Source organism: Lissotriton vulgaris, chromosome 3_1 (genome assembly GCF_964263255.1).
Source record: "Lissotriton vulgaris chromosome 3_1, aLisVul1.2, whole genome shotgun sequence".
Lineage (NCBI taxonomy): Eukaryota > Metazoa > Chordata > Amphibia > Caudata > Salamandridae > Lissotriton > Lissotriton vulgaris.
The window spans coordinates 1127210672-1127217245 of NC_141689.1; the positions used below are offsets into that span (position 1 = coordinate 1127210672).

At 39.0% G+C, this 6574-nt stretch overlaps 1 long non-coding RNA gene across 1 annotated transcript; it reads right to left on the reverse strand.

The window, feature by feature from the left end:
* Positions 1-5207: 5207 nt before the first annotated feature.
* On the reverse strand, positions 5208-6334 carry LOC147727528 (uncharacterized). The gene is made up of 4 exons (XR_015309488.1): positions 6242-6334; positions 6039-6144; positions 5839-5938; positions 5208-5486 (listed from the first exon to the last, which is right to left on the reverse strand). It is a non-coding gene; the product is annotated as an uncharacterized LOC147727528 (long non-coding RNA).
* Between the last annotated feature and the right edge of the window lie 240 nt (positions 6335-6574).

Genomic DNA, 6574 nt, shown 5'->3' on the forward strand with positions numbered 1-6574 from the left:
AGTCTTTATTAGCACTTTGAAACATTTGAAGATGCATTGTAGGGAAGAGAGACGATATTTGGACTATCTTGCTCCCTGTTCCATTCAGAACCTTCTACCCTTGGTGACTGTTATTTTTTATTAGCCTGAAGCCCCACAGCCTCCTGCTATACTTGTTAAAGGCCCATATCGTCACTTTAGGGCACCACAAGCGACTTTGGCCTAAAAGTCAGTAAAGAGTGACAATATAGGTGGCAGCAGATTATAATGCCAGTGTTTTTCAGAAGCACTGAAAGGTTAGTAAATAACCTTTTTTAACATGAGATAAGTAGGTAATATGCTGTTAAAGTCAAGTACCAGAACACAAAATAGAAAAAGAGGGTCTTTATACTAACCTGTGAGACATAGAAGGTAATTTAACACTCCATTGATTGTGTGCATTTTAAGAAACACTGGGATCCTGATAAGATTAAAGAACAGATCCCTGTGTGTGAACTCAGCTTCCTAAAAGTTGAGGCTTGAAGCTGTTGGCGGTACCACACCCTCGCGAGAGGCCGCACCCCTGATTTCAACATCTGTCCCACAGACATGCATGATGACACACTGCGGGGAAGACATCACCTGTCTGCAACAAAACATATTTTGCAAGAAACCAACACTGTAACTATAGGCTTAACAAGTGCATTAGAGAACGAGGTCAGAGTGCGTTTTAGCTTCACATTACCTCACTTGGCGTGCAGTGCTCAGCCAGTGACACTGAACCTCTGTGTCTGTCTGCTGCACTGGCCGGTTTGGCACATGCCTGAGCTTTGTTAGCAGGAGTTATCAAGTAAAAGATCGACGTGAGAAGAAGCAACCAAAGGTAACATTTGAGGCAGATATAGTGAATCCAAAAATATTCTAAATTAGAATGATTTTTTCAGGCATGTGTTGGAGAAAACAAAACTTCAACCAGACAGATACAAGTACGGTAATTAGCCTTGTTTCCTTAATATGCTCAAATCATCGAGACTGGAATTACCCAACCCATTCCACATTGCGGATTTCAGAATTGCTTCTGAAGTCACAGAGTCGTAAGTTATGCGGTAGTAAGGTATGCAAAAGGCTTGTGTTTGGCAAATTCTTGGGAAGTGGTTATGCAGAGTTCTACTTTTGTGACTGTTTTGGCCCCACAAGTATATCTCGCCCTGGCTTCACTTTCAAGGGCTATGGTAAATTTGGGGGCTTTTTTGTTTAATAGAAAAATATGCATAAACACTTGTATATGGTTATCAAGACACCAACACTAAATCACCAACACAAGACACGTTTTTCTGTTCAGCAGAGTTTGTGGTATAGGCATCAAGACTTGGCATGCATCACAGCCATTAGAGACACATCTACCAAAGGTGCAGCAGGTGCCGGGCTGCAGGGGCCCAATGATGTGAGGGGCCCACTTCTAAATAAGACTGTCTTTTACTACCCATTGAGAGCCTCGGATGCCCATTTTCCTCCCTTGCATCAGGGGCCATGGCACCTTTGCATCACTATTGGCAGCCATTGTGAAAAGTTATTATCAATCAGTCTTGCAAATTAATCCTAACCCCCTCACTGCCTAAAAATGTAATTACTCATTGAGGAATTTTCCTCATTGCTGTTTGCCATGGCTAAATTTCTCCGACAGCCCAGCCCAGAGTAAGAATTGGCTATATGTCTGCCCACCCAATTTGGATCGGCAGACATATAGCTGTTTTTTACTGCCCGTCACTGTCAGGAAAATTCTGGTAGTAAGGTGCATTATTATTTTTTTCTTAGAAACAAGAAAAACACTTTGGGGCTTTGTTTTTGAAAATAAAAAATGGTGTAAACTTTGCTGGACGGCTACGTCATATTTGACAGAGCCGTACGTAAAAGTTTCAGTGCATTCAAAAGAGCCACCTTCAATTGTGTCAGATGTTTCTTCCCACTCACCATTATTCTGAGGAGCTGGTGGTGAGGTGCTAATTTTGCCCAGAGCACTAACCAGTAATTGAAAAATTCCCCAGGTCCAATCCTTAGAAAATTCCCTTCAAAACTCAACCCTAGTTTTTTGCACTTCCTTTTTCACTTGACTATAAGCATTCCAAGAGAGGTCTACTCAAGATAGCAGAAGTCTGATTTCACCATTAGGAGGTATGAGCCCCCCTCCTAGATCCTACCCCAAGGAAATGATGAACCCCCACCTATTTCTGATCTCCTGCTATGACAAGTTCCCCTTCTGGTGTGGGCAGAGATGAGTCTGAGAGTCCTCTCTGGGTGAAAGGCTTCGGTCACTTGGATCACACATGAACAGGAAAACAGTAGCTTCGGTCCTTGGCACTAATTCCTGTTCCTCCTGCCTCCCAAATTGCTCATCATAGACAAGTGCTCAGAGTCTGTTCCACCACAGGCATCTTGGCTCAACAAGTTAGTGCATGGTTTACTGTTAACAAAATACTTCAGACCCAATTGGAATGCACATCAAAGCCAGTGGGCAAATAAAAGCCAGCAGAAAATTGGTTTATTTTGCTTTGCTTACAGGTGGCACAGTGCGCTATTACACAGTTACATTTCTAATGCAGATACAAAGTTCTACTTTCATCACTGATCTAGTTATTTAATAAATTAGTTAAAATAATGTTATGAAAGTGTCTACTATTTTCCCAAGCAAACTTTCAAAAATAGACTACAGAGTTACAAATGGATTTTTGTAACCATTTAAGATGTGGACTGTCAGATTTTTCTCTACCTTTCTTTACAAGATCCAATGAAAGCAATGTTCTTTTCTTTCTTTCACCATTCTCACCAATGCTACATATACAAGAACATAAAAGCTAGTGTTAGATCATTGTGAGAAAAGGTGAATGGGATAAGAGAGAAAAAAGAGACTGAGAACTCCACACTCTGCTTTGTATTTTCTGGGCTCAAAGTAGGTTGTAAGTTGAAGTGGTATCTACAAGACAATGATACACACTTGAAGTAACTTGTTATTGGTAAACTGAATACAATTTGCAATGGCAAAATTATATACGTTAGTAATACCTTTTTCTATGGTAGAATAACTACCTCACACTGTGTCACTATGCATGCTCTTTTTGAAGATCAACTTAGTTTTTCCTTGACTGCTGTGAAAAACAGAACATTAATATCCTTTGGTTCCCCACAAATAGCAATGTTTGTGCATACTAGAATTCTAATTCTGAGCTCTTGTGCATAACATTTGCATTGGATTGAAAATGTCCTTTAAACTCAATCCTGTTGCATCACAGGACCAACTTTAGCAGAAAATATAAAATCCTGTCTTTAGAATTCAAATCAATGTAGAAAATAGTTCAAAATATATTCCAAATCACATACGATTTCAGGCTTCTTCTCTGAGTCCCAAAATGTCTGTAAGCCTGATTACGATATGCTGGAATTATTCCAACCCATGCATAAACCCCTATTTACGCATGGGTTGGAATTACGAGCATGGTTATTTAACGCATCTGATTATTATCGGATATGTTAAATAACCCAACATTCGTTAAATATCAGCAGATAAAACCTTCCAAAATTTAATAGAGGAATATATACAGTATTTACTATATCATGCGGATTGTAATGAGTTAAACACCAAAAGGTGCATGTTATTCTCATGACCTCGTAATAGGTGTCATTTATTGCACCCGATACATAAAGTACCCCGGGGTATTGTTATTTATCAGGGGCAATTAATAGCGGCCTTACTCATCACAGGCCCATAGAGATCACGAGGTATTGATGCTGGAAAACCAACATCCACACTGGAATATATTGAATGTAAAAAGAGACATTGTCAAAGAGTGGGGACTTGATAAGGAAGTAAAGAAAGACATTAATAGTAAGAGGTTGTTTTGCTCTTTTTTAACCGTAATCCAATATGCCACTTCAGGATGCTGTATATTTGTACCTGATTGTTTTGTTCTGCTTGGTTAACATACAAATGGTACGAATAAGAAGAAAACTAACATCCACATCTGAATGCATCAATGGTGCAGCACAAATGACCTAACAAGACTATCAAGCACTTTGAGGAAAGCTGTACCTCAAGATCTAAGACGGTCGCCATCTCAGGATGAGGTAGAATCAGTGATTTTCTGAGAAATGTAGCTCTCTGCAGCAAGTGACACATTCCCAAAGTGCAGCTTCAATTCAGTCAGTGACTGCACTTCGTAATGTAAAATAGCCCTCACACACCAAAAGGCCCCTTGGTGTCATGCTTCATCATAGGGGTCTTCGCACCCCTCTAATGGAATGCGGCGTGCTACGACCTACGATTACGCGGGAGCACTTTTTTGGTTTAGACTATGTGTGGTGCATGTGGTGCATGTGGGATATTTTATGTGAGTGGTGGGACGTGGTGAAAAATTAAAAAGTAACTGGCTCGTGGGTATATATCTGAATTTTTTTTATTCCTAACCCCGGCTGATACTGTTAAAAGAAGTGCAGTGTGAGGTGGATTCTGTCGTGTAAATGGACAGTACCTCATGTGTGCGTCGACATGTTTCGGAGACAGAGCTCCTTCTTCAGGACGGGGGCACAACTTCCCCACCTTACTCACGTTTCACTAGTATTATTACAAAAATTGTATTGTTGTTAATAAAAGTGAAAAAGACAAATGTCTATGTGTATAGTAATAAAGGCTACAATGTGCCTACAGCGGTATTACTCAGGTGCAATGCCTGAGAAAAGAAAAAGAACAAAATGTAATGGTTACCCATGTACCGGGTAGTTCAGACAGGTGCAATCACCTGGAACCAAACCATGCGCTTTTATAAGCCCTGTAAAGGAAAGACACTGACAAAACACACAACATAGAAACATAAATATTCTAGTAATGTAATGGAAGCTTTTGTCATTAGCAATAATGATGGGACCCCCTCAAGACTTGTTCAAACCAGGGAAGGAGGGGAATGAAATGATATGACAAGAAAGAACAATTTTCCCTTACCTACCACATAATTGGAAAATGCAACTACTCAGATATAAGTGACAAAGACTGGACCATGACTTGCAATATTACAACAAAATATATAAATGTTTTATTTCATGTTTATAAATATATGCTCCATAAATTTGCTTCAAATAACATTGTTTTATGAATTCATCAAATGTAATAAAATGTACAATTTTTATAAAGGCAAAATATTTTTATAAATACAGAAAAAGAGAACACAAGGAAATATCACAAAGTGTAAATGAATCAGACATTTATAACAAATCAAATGACTAAAGACTAGTACATAATTGAAACAACCCCTGGAAAAAAAAGGAAAAGGTACCAACATCCAAAGAAATTCATAACAATCTCCACATTCTCACTCAAACTTCACACATTCTCACAACATATGAAACACGGAAGAAAAATCATGAGTACAGGTCTCCAAGGTCAATGTGAGACCCCGCACTTGGTCGACGCGCGTTTCGGCGGCTCAAGGCCACCTTCTTCAGGACCACTTCCGAAAAAACAACCCAGATATCCAGGGGGTCTACAATATATAAATAATAACATTGTCACCAAAAAGAAAAAGTGTATATTTCACATCATTGAAAACAACAATAAAACATCCCGATAAATGCGACCAGCAGAACAGATTAGAAAAGACAATAAGATAGCACATAATCATAGTACTGATACATATAAAAACAACAGTACAGGAAAATTAAAAGCATGCATGGACTAGCCTATAGGACATACAGAGGTCCCATCATTGTTGTCTAATATCTAGATAGAGGGAAGGCGACACCCTCACACCCTGCACACTCTCACACCCTGCGCACTAGCTTTGATGTTAAAATCAGGGTCTAACTGTTATAAATCATAAGTGCATGGATACTTACACAGAGAAGCGAGGGTTGACAATACAGTAGGAGTTCTAATGGAACAATCCAAAATTAAAGTTTCAGAAGGTCATTTATTATCTATCTTCCAAATAATGATCTGCAAGAGGAATATACAAAAAGCCGTGCCATAAGTCTAACGTATAACTGGACTGTCCCATCAACAAGAGATTGACACAGTGTGCACAGATAGCTCTTACCCCTATATAGGTGGATGTTGGAGTGAATCGGGTATTCCGTGATTACTGCATACAGTATGATCCTTGACTTTCTATTTATTGAAAAAAAACAATAATTGGTTCCCAGCTGAAGATAAAAATAGAGATAGAGAAGGACTAAATGGAAGAATCAGTGATGATTTCTCGCTAACTACGTTGCTCTAAAAATATGTTACAGTCCTTACCTCTTATAGGTAACAATTATGTCCACAAGATTTTATAAATCCATTTTTTATTCAGAACACTGAGGGTATGGCATCCAAACCTTTGAGCGTCCTAGTAAATAGAAATGCAAATCTCAATAGGCTGATATACAATGATACCACCCGTACATTTTGTATACATATTTAAAGCACCACTCCATGTGTGCTATTGCAATCTGGCGATAACGATTCTGACATGACGTTGCTTAAAGTAATTGGAAGCTTTTGTCATACTTGTCAAGTATTGCTTGCTTGCTTCATGAGCATTCGGAACGTCTTGGGGTGATTGCTAATATGCAAACTAAGTAAGAAACA